The sequence below is a fragment of the Brachyhypopomus gauderio genome, chromosome 9, assembly GCF_052324685.1.
Source record: "Brachyhypopomus gauderio isolate BG-103 chromosome 9, BGAUD_0.2, whole genome shotgun sequence".
Taxonomy (NCBI): Eukaryota; Metazoa; Chordata; class Actinopteri; order Gymnotiformes; family Hypopomidae; genus Brachyhypopomus; species Brachyhypopomus gauderio.
This window is the reverse complement of record NC_135219.1, coordinates 21,631,914-21,641,811: the sequence shown is the minus strand read 5'-3', so window position 1 is coordinate 21,641,811 and position 9,898 is coordinate 21,631,914. Positions and strand designations below refer to the sequence as shown.

Here is a 9,898-nt window from a genome sequence, read left to right as displayed (position 1 = left end):
TTTAACCAGGTGAGGATCACTGCATGCATTGTTCTTGTGAAACGTCTCCCATGAATGTCTATAGGAAATGATGCATCATATTGTGTCTTAGGCCTTCGGGTTCATGTCAAGAGTGGCACTACAGGCAGAGAAGATGGACCATCATCCTGAGTGATTCAATGTTCACAATAAGGTACATGAGTCCTTGGAAACAAAATTTTGCATGTCGGTGTTTATTTTTGGCATCTGATATGTAATGGAGAGAGTAGTTGAATAGCGTATCAACAGTTGAGTAGTTGAATAGTATATATTCTGTTATGGTCTTTCTTTCCACCAGGTTCAGATCACTCCAAGCACACATGATTGTGGAGGCCTTTCCCAGCGTGATATCACAATTGCTACTTTCATTGACCAGGACTCCATTTTCTGAAGGAAACTCTTCTGTTTCCCTCTTGTGATAAATCGACCTGCCAATAAATTGCCTTGACTGGAAGTGGACCAAACTTCACAGACAAACAATCAGACTTTTCTTGAGATGCAGAGTCCATATTTGTAATACATTGAAAATTGAATAATGTCTATAACCATAATTTCTGTCATGGACAGTGTCAGGAAAACATTCTGCTTTAAATGCACCAATATTGAACCCAGTGAGGAGGAAATGACGGAGTGACACGTCAGGCAGCAAACCGGCAGAAGGCGGAAGCTTTGGAACATGGCGGCAGGCCGCTGCTAAACAAAATTAACAATATTTTTTATTACCCGCTAACATAATTTAAGACAACCTAAAAATATAGCATAATAATCTCTGTGTTTGTTTTTTGTTGGTTTTTCTTTGTTTCTCTTTTACATAGGTATCAACGGACGCAACAACTCTGGAGCACCGCAAAGATTTGGACAATATATTTACGTATATTGACAACTGCTACGATAGAATTATCATGAGCAAACCAGACAAGACGCCATCGACCAAGAGGAGCCGTGCCGAAGCTTCCCCGGGAGCGGCTTCCCCACACACCTGCAACACGGCGGACATCCTGGAGTCCATCAACACCAAACTGTCCAGGTTTGACGCGCGCCTGGCGCTGGTGGAAATTCTCCACCAAGAGTTTCAGGCGTTGCGTGAGTCGGTGGAATTTAGCCAGCAGCAAGTGGAAGCACTCGCGGATGAAAATACGGTTCTCAGAGAGTCGGTGAAATCGCTCACCGAGGGAATGACCCGACTCTCTGAAGAAAACAAAAAAATAAAGGAAACTGTCATTGATCTTCAGTCCCGCAGTATGAGAGACAATCTTATATTTGCAGGTATCCCGGAGAAGGCGGACGAAGACCCCGAGACTACGGTGAAAACATTCATACAGACTCACCTAAAAGTCTCAGAGGCAACCGTCAAAACCATCAGCTTTCACCGCGTTCACCGCCTGGGGGGGAAACGGCCAGATGTGCGGAGACCCAGACCGATCGTGGCAAAATTTGAACATTTCAAACAAAAGGAACTGCTGAAGAGCCGCGGCCGGGAGCTGAAGGGAACCAACTTCAGTATTAACGATCAGTTCCCCAAAGAAATCCTGGAGCGACGCAAGGTCTTGTTTCCCATCCGCAAGAGTTTCATCCAGGCAGGATCCCGGGCTGTAATATCAGTGGATAAACTCTACGTAAACGGTCAACTCTACCGCGACACCAACACAACACCATGGCTGTTCTAAACAGGTGAAATGTATCAACACCGACACCAACTCCTTACTACACATTACTTTTCGCCTAGAACAACAAGACATGTTTAATTTAAATAACTAATGCCGGTCTAATTAGCACCGTACTGTATGTTTTCCGTCATTAGTCCTAGTTGTTTTTTTGTTGTATATGCACTTTCAGTGTACGTCTCCTTTTCCCTTCCCCTCTCTTTTTCTCTTTCTACACTCACCCAGCGATTTGTTCACCCACTTTCAAGACTGCAATGTATTGTATGCACACACACACGCACATGCAGGCAGGTAGGCAAAACAGACACACACGTAGACATATAGCACATTCTCACACTAACACACAGGAGATACACACACATGACCGATTCATGCAGGCACAGACACATAGGCATGTAGCGCAGACGCAGACACATACACGAAACATTCAACACAGGCATACTACACAGAAGTGCAACACACACACCTTTAGCAACCATCCAACACTCAAACAAGTAGTTTTAACATTAGTTCACTGAAGTTCGTCACATGGAATGTACGTGGAACTGGTTCGAGGGAAAAGAGATTGAAAATTTTTAATCGGCTAAACGACTTACAAGCAGATATTGTCTTTCTACAGGAAACACATATGTCTAAAACACCTACATACACACTGACCTCTCCTCAGTTCCCACACTTGTACTCAGCCTGTTACAACTCAAAACAAAGGGGGGTGGCCATATTAATTAATAAAAGGATAAGCTTTTCCATTAGCAACAATATAACTGATCCAGATGGTAGATACATAATACTCAACCCATCCATTCTAAATATGCGTTTATGTTTTGCTAACATATATGGGCCGAATGTTGACGACCCCTCCTTTTTCCACAATATTTTCACTGCACTCTCTGATCACTCTGACACCAAACTAATAACAGGAGGAGACTTCAACTTGGTACTTGATCCAGATATCGACAAGCTCAGTACAGCAGTGAGTCAAAGGAACTGGCAGTCTATAGACACCCTAAAACAATATATGAACGATTTTGGGTTCTCTGATGCGTGGCGTTCACAACCAGTGATGCCTGTAGTCGGACTACTTTTTTCAGTAACGAGTAGTCTAACGCAACTACTATTTAAAAACTAGTAGTCAGATTAAAGTTACTTATCTAAAACATCGTGCGTTACTATTTCTGCATTTCGGGGGAACGTAGGTTATATTTATTCATTCTTATTTTTTGGCTACACGTTTCTTACGCGGTTACGTCATCTCTGCTCTGCGGCGCCAAAGTCAGATGGAAGGAGAGGTTCGCCTTTAGCAGCTGGAAATACAGGCATTATTTTGATTTTATTTCGGCTAAGGAAGACAACATTAAGGTCCGTTGTACACTCTGTCCTGGCGACAGAGTGCTGTCTACTTTCAAAAACACAACGTCAAAACTGAAAAAAAAAAAAAAAAAACCGGGGCTTGGCGGCGAACGTAAATTGTTACCGGGCGGGGTGTAAAATTGACTAAATTCAGTATTATATCGCGATCGATCGATCGCCGGTGGTTGGCGCCAGATCGAACTAGTAACTCATTGAATCATAGATGTGGATCAGAGGTAAATAAACTGGATTTTTTTTTCGGCGTGAGATATCGGAAGTGTGGCGTAAGCGTGTGAAGACAGTCAAATGCGTGTGTCTCAATGCGTGACAGTTGGCAACCCTGTAAGTGGGCGGAGTTGAACAGAAAGACTGTCTTATTTATTTATTTAAAAAACATGTAAGCCTATTTCAAGAAAAAGTTTACAAATGCCAGTGTCATTTTTGATGTTCCGGTTAAAATACATGTCAATAAAGTGAGTATTGGCAGAACTGGTAGTCATTTTCATGTTATAGGGGCGGGGGATCAGCCTCTGCTGAAAGTAACTAAAAGTAATCTAACTTAGTTACTTTTAAAAGCAAGTAGTCAGTAACTTAACTGAGTTACTTTTTAAAGAAGTAGTCAGTAGTCAGTAGTCGGATTACTGTTTCAAAGTAACTATGGCAACACTGTTCACAACACCCCACTCTCCGGGACTACTCTTTCTTTTCGGCAGTACACCACTCACATTCTCGTTTAGACAACTTCTTAGTTAGCAATTCCATTATGACAGATGTCACAGACACTTGTATTCACCCTATCACTATCAGTGACCATGCACCGGTCTCTCTCTCTTTGACACAGAAAAGAACCACACCAGCAACGAGGAACTGGAGATTAAATACATCATTACTTAAGGAACAAGATTTCATTAATTACTTCAAAAAAGAATGGGCAACATATTTAGAATATAACGATCTACCAGGTACCTCTCCGTGTGTTCTTTGGGAAGCAGGGAAGGCAGTAATGCGGGGGAAAATAATATCCTACTGCACACATAAGAAAAAGACAGAAAAAACACAGGTATTAGAATTGGAAGAAAAAATAAAATCTTTAGAAGCTGCCCATGCTGCTTCACCACAAGAACACACACTGAACAAGCTGAGGAAACTCAAACTGGAATTGAATGAAATAATAGATAAAAAGACACAATTTTTACTGCAAAGACTGCGCTGGCAGAATTTTGAACATGGCAATAAATCTGGAAAATTCCTTGCTAATCAGTTAAAGCTTAATAAGGAAAAAACAACTATCTCCTCTATTAAGAACTCAACAGGCAGCATTATTCACGACCCACAACAAATAAATAAAGCTTTTAAAGAGTTTTATAAAGCTTTATACGCATCACAGATTAATCCATCAGATTCAGCTATTGAAGAATTTATTAATAATATAAATCTCCCAAAGCTAGAAAACGAACAAATTGTTGCACTGGATTCACCACTTGCTCTGCCCGAATTACATGAAGCCTTACAGCAGCTACCAAATAACAAAGCTCCAGGACCAGATGGATTTCCTGTAGAATTCTACAAAGAATTATGGTCTGTGCTAGAACCAACCTTTTTTAGAATGGTAAATCAAATTCAAAAAGATCATGTCCTGTCTCCAGACATGAATTCTGCTAACATCAGTGTACTTCTAAAGCCAGGCAAAGACCCTACACTTCCTTCCAGCTATCGCCCCATTTCACTCATAAACGTAGATCTTAAAATTATTTGCAAAGCACTTGCCAGAAGATTAGAGGAAATCACCCCACTTATAATACATCCAGACCAGACAGGTTTTATCAAGGGTAGACAATCTGCCAACAATACACGCAGACTAATAAACATAATAGATTACTGCACAATTAACAAATTAGAGACTACCATTGTATCTTTAGATGCAGAAAAAGCATTTGACCGGGTAAACTGGAAATATTTATTAGCAGTTCTACACAAATTTGGATTTGGCCCATCCTTCATTAACTGGATCAAAGCCTTACATAGTTCTCCTAATGCACGGGTTAGGACAAACGACATCACCTCACAAAGCTTCACTCTGCAAAGGGGCACCAGGCAGGGCTGTCCACTATCACCCTCACTTTTCGTTCTCTTCATTGAGCCATTAGCAGCAGCAATTCGACAAAAGGCAAATATTACAGGAATTAACACAGGAACCACAAACCATAGGATAAGTCTCTACGCAGATGATGTATTACTTTTCCTACAGAACACACAAGCTTCCCTTCCGAATACAATCAAACTTATAGACAGCTTCTCTTCTATAACAGAATATTCCATCAACTGGGGCAAATCAACAGTTTTGCCTATAAACTGTAGTTTCCAGAACACGACCACCACTCCACTACAATCAGGTAATATTAGATATTTAGGCATACATGTCTCTGCTAAACTGTTAGACTTGGTGCAGTTAAATCATATCCCTCTATTAAAAACAATAGAAGATGATCTCACACGTTGGAACGCTTTACCTATATCACTCATGGGGAGAGTGGCTACCATTAAAATGATGGTTCTACCCAAAGTTAACTATTTATTCTCATTAATCCCAAATAAACCCTCTGCTGCTTGGTTTAAATCCCTAGATTCAAACATCTCAAAATTTCTATGGAAAAACAAGCCATCAAGAATAAGTATGAAAACCTTGCAAAAGCCAAAACGCAATGGTGGCTTAGAATTACCAAATTTTTATCAATATTTCTTAGCCAATAGATTACAGTACATTTTAAAATGGGTCAAATACGACTTAATAGACAGGCCATGGTTGGACCTAGAACAAGCATTTTGCGGGAAAATAAAACTCTCAGACCTACCTTACATTAGCTCTAATATTAAGCATCAGGACTGCTTTAAAAGCCTTAATATAAATACTTCACTGACAGCCTGGTGGGAATTCCTTAAATTAACTCGGTCCCCACTCATCCCATGCAAACTAACACCCATTTGGAACAATCCAGACATCTGTCAGAACAAGAAAGTACTACATTTTTCATCATGGCATGACAGGGGAATAAAAAATTTAGAACATGTTATTAAAGATGGAAACTTTGTCACATTCCAGGAACTTGTATCAGAATATGGAATAAACAACAGTAGATTTCTGGAATATCAACAATTAAAATCCATCATTCAACAGAGATTCAACCGCAATCAACTGAACTTAGAAATATCAGCATGGATAACTGAATTTTTTAATCTATATACTCCTAAATTATTATCAAAATTGTATAAATTATTGTTAAAATTTGATGACTCAATCTCCCTTCCGATAGCCAAATGGGAACGAGATCTATTTATTAATCCAGATCAACATTTCTGGACCGACATATGTACAAATATCTTCAAAATAAGTAAAAGCCCCAACTTACAACTTATACAATACAAAGTCCTTCATAGAACACACTATACAGGACAAAGGATGTTCCAAATGGGCCTAGCACAATCAAACATATGCACCCACTGTACAGGCAATATAATTGATAACTATATGCATGCTATATGGGATTGTAGGCCTGTTAAGGAATTCTGGAAGAAGGTATGTGTAGAATTGTCCACGGGGCTTAAAAGCTGCATCCCAACTTCCCCCAGACTGTGCATCTTAGGAGACGTCAGTGAATTAGATACAGAGGCAGACATATCACACATAGTTCTCACTGCCCTATGCATCGCCAAGAAAACCATTCTTATCAATTGGAAAACGAAAAAGGACCTGCATATTACTCATTACAAAAATTTATTACTTGATCACATCTGTCTGGAGAGAATGTCTGCTTCCTCTAAAGACCAGTTGGAGGAATTTAATTCTCTTTGGTCCCCACTGATCAGTTCCATTAGCTAGTCGGGGTGGTTGGCAGGGGCCTCGGCCCCCGGAGGGCCGGTTGGTGGGTGGGGGTCGACCCCGGGGAGACTGCTCGTGCCGGCCACTTTCGGGGCGTGGGGGGGGGGCAGGTGCTGGCCCTCGGCGGGGTGGCTGGCCTCCCCTGTGGGGCCGGGTGGCGGGACCCGGGGCCTGGTGCCTGGGGCCCCCCGACCCCGAGCTGGGGCCCTGCCCGTGCGGGGGGACCTGCGCCACTGCGGTTGCGCCGCTGGGGGGGGTGGGTCGGTCGGCCTGGGTCGGGGGGTCGGGTCTGGGCCTTGGGGCTCCGAGGTGCCTGGGTGGTGGGAGTGGGGTGGTGGATGATGGGGATGTCTGGGGTGGGCCGGGAGGTAGGGTTCCGGACTCCGACCAGCATGTCCTCAATACTGTTGATGTCTGTCATCGTTTGTTCACTGTGCGATTGGTATGGTTGTGGGTGCATACACAGGGGTGTGGTGTATATGGGACTAGCGTGTGTGGGTGTATATGTATGTGTAGATATATATGTATATATGTATGTATGTGTATGTATATATTTATATATATGGATGGATGTATGTATGTATATGTATATATTTATGGGTTAAATGTGTGTGAGTGCATACGTGTATGAAAGAAATGTGTGTCTAGGTGTATGTGGATGTGCGGACCGGCTGCTCTCTGTGGTGGGGGTGGTGTGGATCCGGGCTTGGATGTGGTGGTGGGGGGGTTGCCGCCCTGGTCTCCCCGGGTCGACCGCTCCCTGCCTTGAGCTGGGGGGGCAGTGAAGTTCGGTGCTCAATGAGCCAGCTAGCAAGCTGGCTCTCCTCTTCCAGAGGACCCTTTCCTCTGGACCTAAGCATTAGCATGGCACGGGACTGGGCTGGTGGCTTCCTTGGACCGCTACTGGTCCTTGCTGGTCCAGCCATTTGCCCCTGCCGCAGAGGGTGTGCTAGTCTGGATAAGTGTGTGTCTCTGTCCTTGTTTTCTTCTTGTTTCTGAATGGGTGGATGAATGAGTGCGTGTTGGAGGGAGGGGACATATGGCCAGGTTTGGAGGTGTGAGGGTGAATTTGAGTGTATGTGTGTGTGTGTGGGGGTGGGTGTGTACATGGTGGGGGTGTATAGGGGCGAATGTAGGGTGGGTTTGGTTATGTGGGTGAGGACAGCTGGTTCTGGGTCGGGGCTGGTCGTGCCCGGTTCACTCATGGACACTCCCCTGAGACTACTGCACCACTCCAGAGGGGGGGCGCCTTGGAGCTCCGGAGTCCGGCTTGGCCCCCCGGCGTAGGGGCGGTTGGCCCGCTCCCCTGGGCGGTGGTGGTATGGGGCGGCCGGGTGCTCCTCGGCGGGAGGTGGGCCCTGCCGGGTGGTGGGTGGCTTTCCGGGCGCGTGGCGCCGTGGTTTTGCCGCTGGCCCCTGGGGGGGGGGGGGGGGCATCCTGGGGGGGAGGCGCTCTGTTCCCTCTGGTTCCCCTGGACCTGCGCTCCTTGACTGGTGGGGCGCTGTCCGGGGTCTCTCTCTCCCGCCTGCGGGGGCGGGCGGGTGAGGGTTTCTGGGAAGTGCGGCTCTGGTACTCCACCGCTCTGTGGGGGGCCGTGGGCGGGTGGGATTCCCGGGTCTCTCCCCACCCGCCTCTGGCCTCTGGGGGTATGCTGTCGCAGCTACCCACCCTTGCTGGTAAGTACATTCCATACATCTATCCTATGTTGCACTTCTAGGTTGCACATAAACACACACTCACACACACCCATACATCGCACTCATCTGCACTATATGTATTTGGTTTACTTTCTGTACTTCTTTGCAGTGGTCATTTGAGCTGGTTGCATGTTTTATTTTATTAATATTATTATTATTATTTTATTATTATTAATTTTTTTTTCTTCTTTTCTTTTTCTTCTCCTTTCTTCTCCTACCTCTGTCTTTTCCCTTTTTATTATTTCTCTCCCCCTCTTTTCTTGGTCCACCTAACCCCAATAATTATCACTTTGCATATTGTTATCACTATATATTGTTATCACTACACTATATATTATACAGAATTGTTATAATTGCCATTTAAATCTGTACATAAAAACAAAGTTGTCCTCCAAAGATGGGGGGGTGGAGGTGGGCCAAAAAAAAAAAATAATAATAAATAAATAAATGCACCAATATTCACACAGTGCACATATATACCACACATAAAGCCAAGAGAGCCTATACAAAATATATATCTTTTCACTATACACATATACAGTATAAGACAAAAAAGATTTTACACTTATTTAAATGTTAACCTGTGCAAATATGCATGCTTTATGCACACAAAAATGAAACTGAATGAATGTTTACACCATATGCACATATGCTTAAATTAAATATACTCCTGCAAACTCACAATACAAAGCAAGAGAGTATAACATGCATGTTCTGACTTCAACTGTACATAATCTATATATTTTTATCTATATTTTCAGTAACCTATTTTACAAACTGGGTTATTAACACTTACTCTGCTGTTCCACATACTCTAAAAGTGTTATCAGTGATTCATGGACACAATGAATGAGAGATTATCTAATGTTTTTGAATTACAATAATGAATGGTTACTGGAACAAAAGATCTACATGGATTTGGCAAGGGTGTATCAAATATTGCATAAAATGGAATGCATAACCTGGAGGTGTCACGTTGTGGGGAGGCCCCCTACCGGTCGCCCTCTGTTACAGCGGCAGCGGTCCTGTTTTTGGTCATGTGATGTTCGTCCCTCAGGTGGGCGGGACCCGTGATCCGTCTCACCTGAGGGTCGTTTGTTCGTCTATATATGTCTTGTCTTTATACCAGTTGACTGCTGGTTATTATTTCCTTCATTTGGAACAATGCACGGGTTTTTGGTTTGCACACTTTCTATTAAACCATCCTCTTTCCCTGAGACTTGGCGTGATCGCTTCATTTTTGAGTTGCTCACCCTGCCCGTCACAGAATAACCAGCCACCTTCGGAAGCCG

The 9,898-nt window shown here is 43.5% G+C and overlaps 1 pseudogene; it reads left to right on the top strand.

The window, feature by feature from the left end:
* On the top strand, positions 1–409 carry LOC143522379 (pterin-4-alpha-carbinolamine dehydratase-like; annotated as a pseudogene).
* The last annotated feature ends 9,489 nt before the right edge of the window (positions 410–9,898 follow it).